Source organism: Eulemur rufifrons, chromosome 8, assembly GCF_041146395.1.
Source record: "Eulemur rufifrons isolate Redbay chromosome 8, OSU_ERuf_1, whole genome shotgun sequence".
NCBI lineage: Eukaryota > Metazoa > Chordata > Mammalia > Primates > Lemuridae > Eulemur > Eulemur rufifrons.
Genome location: NC_090990.1, coordinates 4,124,013 through 4,144,239, shown reverse-complemented (window position 1 = coordinate 4,144,239; position 20,227 = coordinate 4,124,013).

The window sequence follows — 20,227 nt, the reverse complement described above, 5'->3', positions numbered from 1 at the left end:
GACACTTGTTGAATACCAGACACATGCTAGATCCTGGGAAAACAGACACATCCCGGCCCTTGTGGAGTTTAAAGCAGATAATAATTACAACATAAGAGCTAAAAAGGTAATGAACAGTAGGGACAACGAGGACAGATGACAAGGGGACCCTCCCTCTCTGGGGTGGTAAGATCTGCAGGGTAGGAATGAAGTCAGGGGCATGGAGCAGTGAGTAGGGAGGTGTTACCAGCAGAGGAAGCAAATGCATGTGAGACCCTGAAGCAGGAAAAAGCCCGGCATGTTCCAGAAGCTGAACGCCACTGGCAGGAGTAAGATGGGCAATGGAAAAGCATGGTGGATGCTACCGAGATATCCTAAGCAGGAGAGGAACATGATGTGATTTATTTTAAAATGAGGACAGTGTCTGCTGTGGAGAACAGACTGGAGAGAAGCAGAAGGAAACGGGAAGGCTTAAAGACAGAGGCTTTTGAGACTGAGTGTTGGGCAGCGGAGATGGAGAAAAACAATGGCTTTGAAAGATGCTTGGGAGGTAGAGACAGCAGGTTCCAGGCCGTGGAGGTGCGTGTGCATGCTCCACCCTTCCCAGAGAGGGTCAGCTCGCCCAGTGCAGGGACTCCAGCTCCTCTTCCTGTCCTGGTGCCTAGTGCTGCTTGGCACCAGGGCCCAGTCAGTGCTGGCTGACTGAATGTCTGCATGCAGCACTCGCACTACTTTATCTGCATCTCATTTTTTTGGCCTCTTTTCCCTGCCCCCACTATCTTTTCTTTGTCTTGTCGTCAAGAATATCTTTCATTAGTTCTGTATTTGCTTCCATCTTACCTTCGTATTTTTCCTTCAGTTTGTAAGAATATTCTTTTTCCTTAATTTTTCCTGGCCAAGCAAATGTGCCTGCCTAGCCGCCATGCTGATGCCACACTACAGAACGCAGTCCCTAGCACCACCTGCCAGTGTGTTCCTCAACCAGCACGCAAAGCAGGTTGAATTCTAAAGAGTTCTCATGGCCAAGCCCAGCACTTGTGACACTCTTAGCTGTTGCTCAGTCAAGTACCAATGGGAAAACAGCTGCTTATTAGCTGCCACTGTATGCATTGTTGAGTTCTCTCTTAAACACAGTTGTATCTGGTAAGAAAGTACTGGCCTAAAGTTGGCAAATCTAGGCTCCAGGCTCGACCTTTCACTTATGAAGGATTCACTTAGCTTCCCTGGGCCTCACATTTCTCATTCAATACATGGGAGACCATCCAAGAACAGGATACTATGCAAACCTAAGGGACTAATTATTAAGGTACCCTTTCATGGCAGGAAACAGAAGCTAAGGTCAAGAGGGCTTCTTTTGTAAGTCAGTTCCAAATTTGGGTAATAGAAAGTTTTGCCAATTTCTATACTGCAATAATCAAGTATAAGTTGCCTATCTTATTTTTAAATTCCAAAACCACACTAATGGAAGTTTGATAATGTTGGTTGCTTATGCCTCTCTAGGTTTCAAGGGATGTCTTAACTATGTTATGAAAAGTAAGAACTATCTTTAAGAGGATGTGTCTTCACTACTAGGGGCCCTATTTAAGAAAACAAAAAAAGGTCCATAGAATCTTCTAGAACTATTTGTAGTTGACTAGAGAAAAGAGAACTGTATTCAGAATCAAAATATATTTTAAGCTTTCTCTATTTTGGTTCTTAACTTCATCACATAACTAAATTTTAGGGTATATTGGAGCTTTTTTCTTAAAAATAAGTGAAGCTCCTATCAAAGTTTAACACAGGTTGCTTTTTTTTTTAACTTTTTATCTTGATGTGATTAGAGATCATAGCAAGAAGTTTCAAAAATTGAGATGTCCCCTGTGCCCATTCCCCAGGTTCCCCCAGCGTAACATCTTAGGTAATTTATCAAAACCAGGACATTGATGTAATGCTCATCTGGTATCTGATTTGGAAGTAGCTACTTTCAAAATGAACATAGGTCCTGTTTTTTTAACACTGATTTAGAAATCAATTTTGGTCTTTTAAGCATTTTGTAAAAAGCTAATACTTTAAAAATTTGTTGTCATGTAACTATACATGATGGCAATTATAATTGAAAGGATAGAATTGATGCATGTTAACTTTGATCTGCCAAGGTTTCCTGCAACAGTAATTAATGCTAGCACCAGCTCTAGTAAAGACACTACTTTAAACTTTAGAGAAGTCATGAATGGTTTTTCTTTTGAAGGCCTCCAGATATCCACAGCCTTGAGGTGCCACATTTTTTAATCTGAAGTGTGTAAAGAGCCAGGAGGCAAGATATGAATTTCTAATCCAGTGCAAAAGCCCCAAGCTTCTAGTCCTTAAGAAAATAAGTTTTGCTCAAACTAAAATACACTTCGGCACTTGTTTTCTTTACAGACTAGATCAATTTACAAAGGTTCTGGCCCTTTTCCCCTCTCTATGTGAATCATACGACTTTTAAGAGAGGTATTTGGGGAAAGGAGAGGTGAGTACAATTGGGTGGAAGTTTCAAATTTGTCCAAACTCAGTTGGCCTTGCCTCTCACCCCTTGTAACTACGTGAAACAATATTAATTTAGGCATGTCTCGTGTAACTTGGTGGTTGTGAGGGTGTGAATTTTCATGCTTGCTATTCACTTGAATGTATCGAACTTCACCAAACTTCCACCAAAGCCACTAAGAACCTGTTACTAGAGCGTGTTTCAACAAGCTCACCTCTGCTTTCGTGTTATCTGCCCGCAATTCAGAGTGGCAGACATACTTGAGGTGCATGTTTTTTGTACCCGAGGAAACCATTTACATCATGGTGGCTCTGTGGCTATCACTTGTTCCTCAATGTCCTCTGCCACATGGCAGCAGGTGGGTTTTGGTGTGGGGACGGGGCTTGGGAATGGATGGGAAGGGCTCTGTTCCGAGTTCTCGTTGGCACCCCTCTCAGAAGGAGAGCTACCAGGCTGTTGGCTTAGCTGCCTCTCTGATGCCGTCATCTCGCACCCTGTGATACCAGGAACCACAAGCAAGTTCACTAAAACAGTATCCACGGAAATCCATAAATCTGCTTTTTTTCCCCACTAAATAAAAAAGTTGTTGTCACCAAGGGTCCCGTCCTTCGGAATGTACATGTTATCAGTTAACGTGACATTCTGCTCTTTTGTAGAAGGGCAGCACCTTCATTCCTTGGAAATAACTTTGGATCCACGTCAAATAAACATCTTAATCACACGTTTCATGCGTATTTCTTCATTTTACAGTCATGAGGATGTGAAGGCCCAGTGCCTTCCCCTGAGACTGCATGACTTTTGTACACTCCCCTCTTGTGTGAGTCGGAATGAGTCTGTCTTTCTGGCCCGAGCCCCAAACCTTCCTCTGGCTGAGAACTCGGAGCTGCCTCGGGCACAGCACGCAGGAAGCTGTATTTTGTATGTTTTGAATTCCTGGCTGTCCTGATGTTCTTGGATGAACTAGTGTCCTTGTACACAGTGTCTCTACTTAGTAATTGATAAAAGTTCTTGGCCGAGCAGAAGCCATTGACAGTTTCTGCAGTTGGGTGAGTCACCGAAGCCTCTGCTCACCAGCTCCAGGCTGCAGAGGCAACTTCAAGCAGCCACAGCAGCTCAGCACAGGATAAGACTTGTCTACGCACCGCATCATCCCGGCCCAGGAGCCTCTAATTACACGTCTGGTGTTTGCAGGAGCCCAGGTGGCCTGCGCTCACATGGGCCGAGAACTGTGAAGATAGCACGGGCTCGGTTCTCAGTGCCAGCGCACAGGCCGGGCTGGGGGAGGCACCTCAAAGCCCTATGCGTCACTTCCATACAAATTATAATACCCACATTCCAAAGAAAACAAGAGTCCACTTAATCATGCACTTCTTTTTTTTCTGAAAGCATTGCCACAATTTTATCTTCCCATAGATTTGTCAAGCCCTAACTTTTTTGTTTTTGTATCTCAACTTTGCATTTGCCCCTTTAACTTGGTACAGTGGAAACCTACCTGGTACCATGGGAGGTTTAGTGTGCAGAAAAAGCACAATGACAGCGAGTCTGAATGGTGGCATGCTTTCCTCCACACAATGTAGCCTTGTCTTCCGAAGTGTCTCGGGATGGAACTGGGCTGGTCTGACTGCCCTGCAGATGTGTCTGACAGTGTTCACAGCTCCCAGCTGTCAGGAGCTTGCTGTTTGCCCGGCGCAGTGCTGGGCATACCGAAATGTTGCACAGCGACATCAGGATCAGCCTTAGAGCCATGCTACCTTCTTTAAAAGACACTTACACATAGCAGAGCAAGAAAGTCGCTGCCACTGAGACCAAACCTGCTCCTGGCACATGCCAGTCTGGGGCTCCTCAGTGAGGCCGCGCTGCGGAACAGTGAAACACATTTGCTGATCCTGTTAGGAACATCAGCTGCGTAGGAGGATTTTGAGGATAGCAGCCAGAAATCTGTTTTTGTTTTTGTTTTTGAAACTACGTGGGTTTTTTTTTTTCTTCCACATCTAGTTGAGGCTGAATCAGTTCGATTGTTTCTTTTGCAAGAACCCACAAACTTGAATAGATTGCTGCCTCTCATTTGGCAAGATGAGATTGATAAGCATCTCATTAAAAAACTTAGTTTACCCAACCGAAATGTTCGTTTAAAATTTTTATCCTCTAGAACCTGGAGTATTAGCATGCGGACAACTACTATTTATGTAATTTTTTCTTTTTTTATTTTTTTAGATTTTTTTTTTTTTTTTTTTTTTTACACAGTCTCACTCTGTTCCCCAGGCTAGAGTGCCGTGGCATCAGCCTAGCTCCAACTCTTGGGTTCAAGCAATCCTTCTGCCTCAGCCTCCCGAGTAGCTGGGACTACAGGCACACGCCCCCATGCCCGGCTAATTTTTTCTATTTTCAGTTTGGCTAATTTCTTTCTATTTTTTAGTAGAGACGGGGTCTCGCTCTTGCTCAGGCTGGTCTTGAACTCCTGAGCTCAAGCAATCCTCCCGTCTCAGCCTCCCAGCGTGCTAGGATTACAGGCATGAGCCACCACGCCTGGCCATAATTTTTTCTTAAATTGTAATACTTAAAGATTCTATGTATTTAGTAACCACAAAAAGTCAGTTTTACAGATACAGCATTTTCCCTGAACAGCCTTAGTATAACCAAAAAGAGGTGTTACCACCCACCCAGCATGAATTGTCATTCTGTCCTTGGTTCATCCTCACCCAAATGCCCATTTCCATCTCTACAAACTCACATTATTCCTTCTGAATCATACAGAAAGGCCACACCCTCAGCTGCACATAAAACTTTACTGTGTTATGTATACATCTGTGTGTACTGGAACAAGCTGTGGCTGACTTAGAAGTGCATTTGTATTTTCTGGAATGGTTTATCATCTCACTTCTCCATAACTGGTTCTAGGTGGGAATTTAACTGAAAGGTTTTCTCCTAAAATTTGACGGCCTAATTTTGAGGCTATGTTTTCAACTCCTTTTCTGGTTACAAATCCTGATGTTGGCAGGATTTCCTATAGGCATGAACATCAACCAAGACAAGTCACACGATATTAGTAATCAGAGTGGTACCAAACAACTGTTTTATAGTTCACAGCCAGTAATGTTATAAGGTTATGAGGAGGGCCTAGCCTGTGAGGCCCTGCCCTCCTGCTAAACATCTGAAAGTCTCCTGAAATTAAGAATAAACCCATAACTGGAAAAAAAAAAATGTCTATTGGTATACCAGACTGTTTCAGGAATTCATGAAAGAAAGCAGATGGGTTTGGTTTGATGGAGAAATAAGAATAAAGGAAAAGAAAGGCAAAAACATCTATAGGAGATGACTTCTGTGAAGGTAGCTCTGACTTCTGGAAAGCTCTGCAGTGTATGGAAATAAGGGGCGAGAAGGAGCCCTGGGGCAGAGTCAGGGTGACCATCTAGGGAACCACTTCCAGAGGGTCATCCAGCCAGCTTGGTCCTCTCCCACACCTCCTTGTGCTAGACTGTGTCCGTGAGTGTGTGCCCACAGACCAGAGCATTGGTGACAGAGGCACATTACGCAGCATGGAAAGTGCTTCCTGACAGAGAGCATCCATCCCTGCTAACCACTCTGTCCAGAAGCATGGTCCTTCCTCTTAAGCAGTTACTGGAGGCAAGCCCATGTAATCAGAACCTGGGCCAACACACAGGAGAGTAGGGATTGTCCAATATACACAAAAAATTAAAGATCACCAAGCATTTGAGGAAAATGAATGTCAAGTAAAGCAGGCCGGGTGCAGTGGCTCACCCTGTAATCCTCATACTCTGGGCGGCCAAGTCGGGAGGATCGCTTGAGCTCAGGAGTTCGAGACCAGCCTGACCAAGACCAAGATCCCGTCTCTTGTCTCTCCTAAAAATATAAAAATTAGCCAGCCATGGTGGCGCGCACCTGTAGTCCTAGTTACTTGGGAAGCTGAGGCAGGAGGATCGCTTGAGCCCAGGAGTTTGAGGTTGCAGTGAGCTAAGATGATGCTGCTACACTCTACCCAGGTGACAGTGGGCGACTCTGTCTCAAAAAATAAAATAAAAAAGAAAAACACAAAACTCAGTAAATAAAGACTAACCCCCATGAAAACACTTCACAAAGCAAACAGATGTTAAAACAATACTCCGAGATCAGACAGAATATTATATCCATGAAAGAACAGGCCATTTTGTATAAAAGCGAAAGGATAGGAATTATGAAGAAAAGTTAAGAGACATTTAGAATCTCAGAAGAAAGGAATAGAGAGTGACAGAGAAGAAATAATTAAAACGTAACAGAAGAAAATTTCTCAGATCCGAAGGAAAATTCAGGTCTTCACGTGGAAAGGGCCCTGGGAATGCCAAATGATTTGCTTGGAAATAAGACCACACCTGAGCATTTCCCAAAACTTCAGAACACCAAGCATAAAGAGAATAAACCTTCCTAAGAGAAAAGCCAAAAGTTACCTACAAAGGGTAAGGACTACATGAGCCCCGGCAACACAGACTGCTGGAAGAAAATGGAGCAATATCATCAAACACCATCACCAAAGTCCTATACTCAGCCGAATTAGTGTTCAAGTGAAAGGTCAAAATAAACTACTCTAGGGCATACAAAACCTCAAGAAGTTTTTCACACTCAGACTTGCTCTCTGAAAGACTTTCTCAAATATTGCAACCTAGCAAGACCAACAAGAAGAATCTGAAAAGTAGCAAGATGTGGTATCCAGTGGGCAATGGTGAACAAAGCAAATGCTACAACTTTATAGTTTAAGTCATTTTCATACATAACTAAAAAATGAATAATAGTAGAGAACTAAGACCCCAGATTAAGGAGAAGGAAGAGCAGAGTGGACACAGGATGAGGTTTTTGTCTTTTTGGAGGAGAGGATAGAATTGATTAATTCTGGACATTGTTGAATATGATTAAGTGTACATTAAAAATTTAGAGGAGAAGTTCCACTTCAAGTAGTAGCATAGAAAGTTGCATCAGATTAATCATGCTGCCTATGACATTGATAAACTCAGGACAAAATATCAAAACCAATTATCCGAAGGCACTGTCCAGTCAGCAACCAGTCAGTGCTCTTCAAGGAAGGGAAGCAAATGGAGAGCCACATGCAGCCAGCTTTTCCCCAACTGCATTCCCTCATCCTCTCAGCATGCCAGAGACTCAAACAGAAAGTAGCAGTCTTCCTGCACTGAAAAGACAGAAGTTGGATTTCGTACTGCCAGAGTAACTGGAGATCAAGGGAAGGTATAGCCTGGAAATGAGGAAGCCCCAGAATTTGTGCACAGAATACCCTGAAATACTTGGCCAAATCCTGAACTGTGCGTGTAGAGTTCAAGACTCCAAGGGGCCCAGTGGAAAGTGACAACTGGAAGAAAGGCCAGAGGAACTGAGCAGAGATTTTAGCCACTGCCCAGCTGTGGAGATAGTTTGGAACTCAAGTCCAGCCAAGTTAGACATACTTGGTAAACACACTGAGTTTTCTATTAAAACTCCAGAAAGGCCATGTTTTAGAAATGAGGGCCACATCCCAAACTGAGGGCAAAGCTCAAACAATCCTTCCCCAATAAACCCTAGAATCAAGCCACCACAAGATCAAGGTTATCTGCCAGGAATTTAACGGCCTTCTAAAACAAAATTTATCACTTTTCAGAAGAAGATGACAGAAACCAATCTTCTATAATGTATCATCCATAATGTTCAGTATATGATCCCAATTTATTTCTGAGCCATGCAAAAAAGCAGGAAAATGAATCCCATAATCAAGAGAAAAAGAAGTCAATAGAAACAGACCCACAGATAATCTAGATACTGCAATCAGCAAAGACTCTAAAATAATTAGTATAAATATGCTAAAGATTTTATAAGAAAGATAGATATAATGGGTGAAGATATAAGGCATTTTCAGAAGTGATATAGAAACTCTTAAGAATCAAATGGAAATCTTAGAATTGAAAAGTGCAATATCTGAAAAAAAATTGTTTTATGAAATTGACAGCAGACTGATACTGCAAAAAAAGGATCAGTGAACGTAAAGAAAGATAAATGAAATTATTCAAACTATAGCACAAAAATTAAAAAGATTGGGAAATTGTCTTAGTTGGGACAGGAGAAATTCAATGTACAAGTTCTAAGCCACCTGAAGAAAAAAAAAAAAATTTTAAATGATCAATCTAGGCCAGATGCAGTGGCTCGTGCCTGTAATCCAGCATTTTGGGAGACCAAGGCAGGAGGATCACTTGAGGACAGGAGTTTGAGACCAACCTGGGCAATGCAGCGAGATCCCATCTCTACCAAAAGAAAAAATTAGCCGAGTGTCGTGGCACATGCCTGTAGTCCCAGCTACTCAGTAGATTGAAACAGGAGGATGGCTTGAGCCCAGGAGTTCAAGGATACAGTGAGCTATGATTATACCACTGAACTCCAGCCTGGGCAACAGGGCAAGACTCTGTCTCTAAAAAAAAGAAAGAAAGAAAAAGAAAATAATGATCAATCTAAAAAATGGCAAGGAAGAGAGGAAATTTAACATAAAAAGAAAACATGGTAAAAAGCAAGTATAAAATCATAGCAATAACTCAAAAGATCAGTAATCCTAAAAGGGGAATGAATTAAATTCCCATTGAAAAAGAACTTTCAACCTGGCCAGGTGCAGTGGCTCACACCTGTAATCCTAGCATGCTGGGAGGCCAAGGTGGGAGGATTGCTTGAGATCAGGAGTTCAAGACCAGCCTGAGCAAGAGTGAGACTCCATCTCTGCTAAGAAAAGAAAGAAAAAAAATTGTCTGGGCATAGTGGCATGCACCTGTAGTCCCAGCTACTCAGAAGGCTGAGGCAGGAGGATCTCTGGAGCCCAGGAGTTTGAGGTTACAGTGAGCTACAATGACGCCACTGCACTCTACCCAGGCAAGAGAGCAAGACTCTGTCTCTAAAATAAAATAAAATAAATAAAAATAAAAAGAGACTTTCAGATTAAGTTAACATCAAGAACAAATCTATGTATTATTCAGAAAAGACACATAAAAAGAAAGTTATATATTGGTTGGGACTACTTTTAAGTACAAATAACAGAAACACCAGCTAACAGTGGCTTAACAAAGTAGGTTTATTTTTCTTGTATATAAGAAGTCTGGAAGTATGTGGCTGCTGATGTTGGTTCAGCAGCACAGGGAAGGTAACTCAGCAATACTCTTGGCCTTTTCTTCATGGTCACAGAATAGCTACCAAGGCTCCAGGCATTACATCCACATTCAAGGCAGAAAGGGGAAAGAAGCAACACTGGTCCGATTTCCCCCTTTTTCAGGAAAAGGCAAACCTCCCTAGAGCTCTCAACCTCCCCAGATTCTGCTTTTGTTTCACTAATCAAAACTGTGTCACATGACAAGAGACGATGGTCACCTCCAGTCTATACATATATTAAAAGTAAACAAGAGAGAAGAATATTAGAAATGAGTGTTCAGTAGCCAGTGAATAATGTCTCCGAGAGGTTAAAAATAAGGGGGTGGAAAAGACATACTAGGCAAAAGCTAATGAAAGGCTAACAAGAATAGAGCAGTTACAGAGCAGTGAAAACACTACCTGGTAGTTTTGTGTAAGACATGATCAACAGGACCCAACACCCTTTCCAACTCCTGTATCACAGACGCTGGAAAATAAAAACTTAAGCTCTTTTACAGCTAGGATTCTAGATGTGAAGTAAGTTCTGCCAATTGCAGGGACCTGCATGAGATCTGGTAAGTGGAACTGAGATGGAGGCTGTCTGTCTGTTGGCCACCAAGGTCATGGAGACAAGAGAATAAAAGACAGTTATGGCAGTAGCCAGACCCAACATTTCAGGTTTTATCAGCAGCTTTGTGGTAGATGTGGTTGTTATGATAACAGCTGAAATAGCCCTTCTAATGCTAGCTTCCGTATGCCTGAATCAAAACTGTGGTGATGTATTCTTGAATGCAATGGTTCCAGGGAAGACCTCCTGATTTCCACCCTTCCAGTTTTCCTGCACCTGGTTTATAAGCACCTAATACCCTGTATTAAATCCCTCTGTGCTTAAAATACACTGAGTGATTTCTATTTCCTGCACAGAACCCTGAAACCAATACAGGTCCAAACACACATACACACGGGCACACACACACACACACAGACAAAATCTTGGAATGATGGAATCCTCGGGTGACTTTTGGAAGCAATGCAAACTCTCTCTGGAAGACTTCAACTTTAGTCCAAACTTCAAAGAATTCCTACAGAATGAAAAATAAAATAAAGGAAAAGAACACTTCCCAAGCAAGACCCCAAAAATACAAAAGGAAACCAAGCACCATAAATAAGAGCAGCAGGAACCACAGGTAGCAGAAATAAAACTGCAAAGACCTCCGATTACAGAGTTATCAGACATGGAACATAAAACAAGTGTGTTTAATGTGATTGAGTAAATAATATTCATAGAATAAATAGCTTTGGAAAGTGCTATGGTTTGAATGTTTGTTTAAACATTCAAACATGTTTGAACTCATATTCAAACTCATGTTGAAATTTAATTGCCATTCTAACAGTATTAAGAGATGAGACATTTAAGAAGTGTTTAGGTCACAAGGACTCCACCCTCTCGAGTGGACTAATGCCATTATCTCAGGAATGGGTTCATTATCACAGGAGTAGGTGCAACACCTCTTATGTTCTCTCTTACCCTCTTTGCCTTTCCACCATGTGATGACACAGCAAGAAGGCCCTCGTCAGATGCCAGCACCTTGAACTTGGACTTCCCAACCTCCAGAACTGTGAGTCAATAAATTTCTGTTCTTTATGAATTTCCCAGTCTCAGATATTCTGTTTTAGCAGCCAAAGTGGACAAAGACAAAAAAGAATGAAATAAAACATTTTAAAATAAAATTTACATATAATAATGAAAATTATTCTATTAATGGAGGCACTAGCCACCAGAATGGACACAACTAAAGAATTATGAACTAGATGGAGGACATGAGAAAATTACACAGAAAACAGTACAAAATGACAAAGGAATGGAAAATATGAAAAAGAGGTTAAGAGATATGAAAGTGTCTTTGTCCATTTAGTGTTGCTATAAAGGAGTAAGTGACCTGGATAATTTATAAAGAAAAGAGGTTTATTTGCCTCATGGTTCTGCGGTCTGTACAAGAAGCACAGCACCAGCACCTGCCTCTAGTGAGGGCCTCAGGCTGCTTCCACTCACGGAGGAAGGAGAAGGGGTGCTGTCATGTGCAGAGATCCATGGTGAGAGAGGAGGCCAGAGAGCGAGGGCAAGAGAGAGAGAGAGAGAGAGAGGGAGGAGGTGCCAGGCTCTTTTTAGCAGCTAGCTCTGGGAACTGAGTGAGAACTCACTCACTCCCTGCCCAGCAAGAGCATTAATCTATTTATGAGAGATCTGCCCCCATGATCCAAATACCTCCCATTAGGCCCCACCTCCAAAACTGGCGATCAAATTTCAACATGAGATTTGATGGGGACAAACAAATCATACCCAGATTACAGCAGAAAGAATGAAAAGACGTAAGTTACATTTTCAGGAAGGAGAGACCCGAGGAAATGAGGGAAGAGGCAATATTTGAAGAGATAATGGATGAGAATTTTCCAGAATTGTTGAAGTATACAAAAGCTCAAATCTAGAAATTCTAATAAACTCCAACAAATTGGAAGGAAGAAAGGAAAGAAGGCAGGGAGGGGAGGAAGGAGGAAATCAAATAGATTCACAAATCCTGGATTTGCAGTGAGACTGCAAAACACTAAAGACAAGCAAAAGTTTTAGAAGCAGCCAAAGGAATAGGGAAAAAAATCACCTAAAAAGGAATAGCAATTAGACTACTAAATTCTCAACTGCAACAATGAGAATCAGAAGAAAGATGCTAGCGAGGCCAAGTGTGGTAGCTCACGCCTGTAATCCCAGCACTTTGGGAGGCCAAGCTGGGAGGATCCCTTGAGGTCAGGAGTTTGAGACCAGCCTGGGCAACATAGCAAGACCCCATCTCTACAAAAAATATAAATAAATGAATGAAACGAAGGAAGGAAAAGAAGGAAGGAAGGAAGGGAGGAAGGAAGGGAGGGAGGGAGGGAGGAAGGAAAAGAAAGATGCTAGTTAAAAGAAAACATTGTCAGGTCACGTTTTAAAATAATTTGGCTATATGTTATTCACAAGAAGTGCTCCCAAAATATAAGGACACTAAAAAATTGAAAGTGTAGAAAAAGAGAAATTGGAAAGTGGTAGCCACAAAAAAGCTGGAGGAGGTTTTTAAATATCAGACAAAATAGACACAAAAGTAAAAATCATTATTAACAATAAAGAGGATGATGTAATGAGAAAAATTCAACTCACTAGGAAGAGATAATGATTCTAAACCTTCATGCATATGATACAGCTTCCAGATATATAAAGCAAATATTTACAGATCTATGAAAAGAAACTGACAAATATGGCATATGAGAAAGTTTAACATAATTTTCTTAGTAATTGCTAGCTCACGCATATAAAAAATAAGTAAGGATAGAAATGAGAGAAGATTTGACCAGCCCCGTTAACAAGCTTGATTTCATGAATAAACACTGCACCCAGCAATTAAAGAATACTTGTTCTTTTCTGAAGTAAACTTTTTGGTGAACTATAACACATAGACAATAGTATACAAATCAAAAATCTATGACTCAGTGAATTTTCACTAAGTGAACACACTATATAACCAGGACTTGGATCAAGAAATAAAACTTTAGGGTGTCCCAGAACGCTCTCTTCTTTTTAACCCACACCTATGAGATGCAAAAATCCTGAATACTTACCAAACAGAATCTGGTGATGGATACAAAAGATAAAACATGCTGACCAAGTTGGGTTTATCTCAGGTGTACAAGAGTAGCTCATTAGAAAACCTCCTAATATCATCTGCCATGGTTACAGATTAAAGGAGAAAAGCCGTAAGATTTCAACTGAGGCGGGAAAACATTCAATAAATTACAACATCTATTCATGACAAAAACTCTTCAGCAAACCAAGAATGGAAGTGTATTTTCTTAACCTAATAAAGTATATTATGACAGACAGAATAATGCTTCACCTGCCACCAAAGAGGTCGCTACTCTAATCCCCTAAACTTATGAATGTGTCACCACTCATGGCACCAGGGACCCTTCAGATAGGATTAAGGTGACGAGCCTTGAGCTGGGGGGGGGGGGGGTAGCTTGTATCACCCAGGTGGGCCCGATGTAACCACGTGAATCCCTAAAGGTGTAATAGATTCCCTTCCCAGCTGCAGTCAGCCGGAGAAGAGACGCGACTACAGAAGAAAGGCCGGAGAGATGCGAAGGGGAGCAGGATGAGCTACCCCCACATATGCCACTTTGGCATAAAGATTATTTTGAACTGAAAGCAACTGAGAATCGACAGATGCAAGAAGAGTTTTCTGCCCTTCCCCCTTTTGCCTAAAAGCAGGGCATAAATTGTGTGAAAGTGACATAAATTTCCCATGTGAGGGTGTCCCCTTCCTCTGTACCAGGAAGAGGAAAGAAACTCTTACCACCAGAGATGAAGAGTTGGCACCGAGAGGAGTCTGCCTAGACAGACCTTACTAAATAAGCCTTATCTTCCACGAGCTTCCTCCAAATATTTCCTAGTCACTCCCCCACAATGCATTGTCCCTTGAAGCCCAAACCTCCTTTACTTTGTTAAAATGCTATATAAAAATCTCTGAGCCTAGACACTTTTTTGAGATTCCCTTCTTTTTTGTGAACTCCCACACATGTGAAATATGAATTTAAAAATTTTTGTGCCTTTTCTCCTGTTAACCTGTCTTTTGTTAGTCGAATTTGCAGGCCCCTAGTGACTGAACCTAAAAGGGTAAAGTTTCTCCTCCCCAACAGATACAACACTGCTTGCTTTGAGGATGTTCTGAGGAAGGGAGCCATGAGCCAAGGAATGGGGCAGGGGGTCTAGAAGCCGGAAAAGGCCAGGGAACAGATTCTCCCCTAAGACATCCAGAGGACATGCAGCCCCACTGACACTTTTAGCCCCGTGAGATCCGTGTCAGACTTCTGACCTCCAGTACTGTAAGATGGTAAATGTGGGATTTTTAAGCCACTAGAATTGTGGTAATATGTTACAACAACGAAAGAAACCTAATACAGTTATATACTCCCAAAATAAAAATAAATAAAAATCCCTACACCAAATGTTACATGTCATTCCCTTTAAAATCCAGCATGACATAAGATGCCCACCATGATCCCCTGTATTTTGCGTTGTGCTAGAGATTCTAACCAGGATAGAATGGCAAGAAAGAGAAATTTAAACATGAAGGGCTGTAAAGAGGGGACCAGATTCTATTAGCTACTGATGATATGAATGTCTACATAAAAACCCAAAAGAATTTATAGATAAATTAGAATAAGAGAGTTTATTTTATTTATTTTAGAGATGGGGGTCTCATCTGTCACCCAGGCTGGAGTGCAGTGGCATCATCATAGCTCACTGCAACCCCCACCTCCTGGGCTCAAGGATCCTCCAGCCTCAGCCTCCTGAGTAGCTGAGGCTATAGGCACACACCACCAAACCCAACTGATTTTTCTATTTTTTGTAGAGACAGGGTCTCTTTATGTTGCTCAGGCTGGTCTAAAACTCCTGGCCTCAAGCGATCCTCCCATAGCAGCCTCCCAAAGTGATGGGATTATAGGCATGAGCCAATGCCAGGCTTCCATCTACATTTTCATCAGACCTTTATATGTAAGCTATTTCACAGTAAAGATTTTTAAATAAAAATAGGCTGGGGGCAGTGACTCCAGCCTGTAATCCTAGCACTCTGGGAAGCTGAAGTGGGAGGATTGCTTGAGCTCAGGAGTTTGAGACCAGCTTGAGCAACAGTGGAACCCCATCTCTAAAAAAAAAAAAAAAAAAAATTAAATAAAAATAAAAAGACTGAAAGGCAAGTTGGCCATATCATCTATCAAAATTGAAGAATGCCTTCCCTTTGATCCAAAAAATTATCTAAAGATATTTACAGTTGCACAAAGATGTATATAAGAATCTGTTCCCTAAAACACTTCTTAAAAAATATTTTCAATGAAGATATACCAATGTCCAATAAGCACACGAAAAGATGCTCATCATCATCATTTCTCATCATGAGGGAAATGGAAATGAAACCACAGTGAAAGTTACCATCCCATCCATCGATTCCACTTGGGGGTATGTACCCCAGAGAACTGAAAGCAGGATCTCGAAGAAAATGCGTGCACCTAGGTTCATAGCAGCACGAGTCACATTAGCTGACAGGTAGAGTGACACGAGAGTCCACAGGGGATGAAAAGATAAACAGAAGGAGGTAAATGCACACAAGTGAATATTATTCAGCATTAAAAAGGAAGGAAATTCTGACACATGCTACAACATGGCTATTGAGGACATTCTGCTAAGTAAAATCAGCAAGTCACAAAAAGACAAATATTGTATGAGGTCAAAGTCACAGAGAGAGAAAGTAGAAGGGTGGCTCCCAGGGGCTGGGGGTGAGGGTATGAGGAATTAGGGTTTAAAGGGGACAGAATTTCAGTTTTGCAAGATGACAAGAGTCCTGGAGATGGACGGTGGTGACGGTTGCACAACACGATGAATGTATTAAATACCACTGATCCGTATGCTTAAAAATGGTTAGAATGGTAAGTTTTATGTATATTTTACCATAATAAAAAATAACATTTTTAAAAATTGAAGAGAAATCTATTAATAGAGGGATGGTTAAATAAGTTACAATTGTGCTGTAGAATCCTGTATAACCGTTACACAAGCCCAGTCAACCTGGACACAAGCAGATTTCTAAGACATACTAAGTTTCAAAAAATTCAATTTGTGCCAGGCGCCCAGAGCACGCCTGTAGGCCAGCTGCTCCGGAAGCAGAGGCGGAAGGATTGCTTGAGGCCAGGAGTTGGAGTCCAGCCTGCGTGATATAGGGAGACCCCGTCTCTTAAAACAAAAAAAATCAATTTACAAAACAATGTACCCAACAGGATCCCATTTATTTATCTAAAAATAATTTTTGAAACTATAGTGTACAGTCTCTGTGTATGTACAAAATATAATGTGTGTGGGTGTGTGTGATTCCACATTTATAAATTTCTGAAAAACAGACTGCAAGAGACCCCAAAGTGGGACTTTAGGGAGAGGGAGCAGGATTAGGGAAGGAGGGCAGGAAAGAACTTTCAAGTCTTGCTTTATGAGTTCATGTATCATTTGAGTCTTTTCCAACAAGCAGGTACGGATGCATTTGTCATATAATTAAATTCTTTAAAAAAGTGCTTTAAGACCCGGGTGGCACTGAGCTAGATGCCTCACGGACTAATGACATAGTATTATCCATCATCCAGAGATGATTTACTCTGTCGTAAGTGTGCTGAGTGGCTGTCATTCCTGGATCAGGGACGTGGAAGCAAAACCAAGTATTAGAAACAAGGATGATCTCATTCTTGCCTGTGAACTTGGTCCTTGTTATTCTTGCATCAATTTGCTGCTTAAACCCTAATCTTGGGGGGGGGTGGTGATTATTACCACCATCCTTTTGCCCACCCCTGGCTGGCCGGTTATCTGTAACAAGGCTTTCTCAGGGTCACTCTGCCACCTGGGGCTGGTCATTCAGCAATGCAAACAGAGAGAATTCTGCATCTTGTAACTCTGACCACACACCCCAGTTGGGCCTGAGGCCTCCACCCTACAGATGGGGTGGGCTGGAAGGACAAACCCTTTGGACAGGGTGAATATAGAACTGACACCAGGCCACATTCCATCTGAGTCTAAAAACAAAACACAATTTTCTCTTCAGTAAACTTTGAAATATTATTCTCCCTTGGAAAGCAGAAACTTGAGCCAAGCATGCTTTTTTTTTTTTTTTTTTTGAGTCAGAGTCTTGCTCTGTCCCCCTGGCTAGAATGCAGTGGTGTCATCATAGCTCACTGCGACCTCAAACTCCAGGGACCAAGCAAACCTCCTGCCTTAGCCTCCTGAGTAGCTGGGACTACAGGCATATGCCTGGCTAATTTTTTCTATTTTTAAAGAGTTGGGGTCTCACTCTTGCTCAGGCTGGTCTCAAACTCCTGACCTCAATCGATCCTCCCTCCTGGGCCTCCCAGAGTGCTAGGATTACAGGCATGAGCCACTGTGCCTGGCCCAAGTACACTTTTTATGGCTTACTTACCTCTGCTTGGCTTTAAAGAAAACCACTGAAGCAAAGATATGGAGCCTAATGAGGACCACATCTTGACCATGGCTCTCTCTTGCCACACAGCCACTCAGATTTTGTCATCCTTAACCTGGGGTTTGTGTCTGGAGGCTGCTCCTCCATTACCCATGATTCTGTCTTTCCTCCTTTATTTTTTAAGACAATGAACTTTCCATTCTAACGTTAGTTTTAAGCCAAGTACAAACCTCCAGGAGCAGGCTGAATGAAAAAACAAAATACTTTTTAAAAAAGAAAACCTGAGAATGTGACCACATGCAGGACTGAAAAGCAAAATCCAGCAGCTCCGTGAAGCAGCTGAGTTGCCGAGGCCCAGCAGGTGTGCGGCCCTCGGGGAGATGGGTCTGATCTGATGATCACAGCTGGCCCGGGACTTGTTTGGAAACCTGAAACAGCCCATGCAAGCTGCAGGGAGTGAAGAAGAAGATGATGGTGGTGATGGTGATGGTGGTGATGATGGTTATAATGGTGATGGTGATGGTGATAGTGATAGTGGTGGGGTGGTGGTGACGATGATGGTGATGGTGATAGTGGTGGTGGTGGTGACGATGATGGTGGTGATGGTGGTGATGGTGGTGATGGCGATGATGGTGATGGTGATGGTGGTGATGACGGTGAATCCATCATTCCCACTCTTCCAAGTGCTAAAGAACTTCCTCAGTACTTGGTCCCATAGGAGCGCTTGGCTCAGCCTGGATGCCTTGGGACTCAAGCGGGGGTCTTGGGAAAGGGCCAGCTCCAGAAAGACCCCACACTGGGATCACGAAGAGTGTGTCCAGCCCAGATGTGACAGGAATAGCCCCTTCCTCTGCACCTCACTGATGGACCCCACATGTGTGTGAGGGCAGACACCATAGCTGACAAACAGGCAGGTGTCTGAGAGCAGCTCGGACCCACTCCTGCTCCTCAGCCAAGGTCCCTGCTGCTGCCTACCCTTACTAAGGGCAAAGGCAGGGCATTTTCTAAAACAATGACCAGGTGATTCTTCAGGATAATTGAATGTTCTCCTCATTCCTTAGGGAATCAACACCCTCGAATATAGAATACGTCACCAGACTCTAAGATAATACACTTGGCTACACTAAAATATGCTTTATAATTCAAGTTTCATGGTCTAAACAACGTACTTCCCCTTTTATTATTGTAGCCTTTGATTCTTATGACAATCCTATGGCACAGATAGGTTCTTGACCTCTAAAAAGACGTTTTTGTCTTTTTTTATAATGAACGACACCATCGGCCACTTTGTAAGGCTGCTGGTAGAACTGAGTTCAATGACATAGCAAGCGCGTGTGTGTCCACACACTGGCAGAGGAAAAGCAAAGACACAGTAAGTGACAAAGCAAGGGGCGGGTGGTATGATCCCTTTTGAGATGTAGGATATAAGGAAGCTGACCACCTAGCTAGGCGCTCAGTACACAGCTGGTGCTCAGTGAGCCCTGGCCCCTTCCCTGTTGTACTATTTAGCACCAGGAAACAAACCTACCTTCAGAAGAGCAGTTTGGCCATCACTTCCCTGGGTCAACGCCCTGACCAGGGCCTCTGGGAATTCGGTTCGTCAAGGGCTCGCAGCCTCTTGTCCAGCAAGCCACTGCTTCGAGTCAGTTGCTTGTCCTGCAAGAAACTGGATTTCTAGACTCAGCCTCCTTCCTAACTCTCCAAGTGGCCTTGGGGAAGCCACTTGGGCCCTCAAAGCTGCAGTTACTGTCTCCAAGAGTGACGTTGACTGGTGGCTTGGTTGAGTCAGTCAAGCCACCACCATGTCCACAGCACTTCGGTTCCCCATTTTTCTTTGTTTGACCACCCACCCTTCCTTACTAGAAGTTAGAGAGCAGGTTTGTTTGGCCTAGGAAAGAAGGGGCAGATAGAGAGGGTGGAGGCTTTTTAAATGTTATCAACATGCGGAAAGCTGGTAATTCAAGAAGGGCCAGTAAAGGCCCACGGTTTAGATAAAGCTGGTTGCTGAAGACCCCGCCCCACACACTGTCAGGAAAAGAAACCTTCACCGCAAGGCCAGGGCTCAGATAACACTGATTTCTCTTAGACATGCTCTTTAGAAATGTCCATCTAGAACCACCTTTTCCTGCTGTCCTGAGGGCACAAACATTCAAAGAGCTAATCTCTTTCACTATCTCCCTTCCTGTAGATATCGCTAAAATTCCAGGGAGCTTATTCAGAGGTAGGGGCTGCTGGCAAAACACCCAGCTGACTTGGAAGCGTTCACAAACACTCAGTATTAATAAGTGACAAGTAAGTGACTTTCAGATTGGCAACTTGTAATGTTCAAAGTAACAAGTCTCCAGTTTTTCTTTCCTTATTAAGAGTATTTTAGGAACATCTTAAATTCACCAATGTGAACCCTAAGTTCACCCCAAGGCCTTCCCCAAGGGCTCCTTCACCCTCTCAGGACACAGAATCTCCACCTGACCTGTGTTCAAATCAGAATGTGGGAATTGCCCTCAACGCCCCTCCCCTCGGCCCACCTGGGTCCCCAGGCTGCCACCCCAGCCCCACCAGTCGC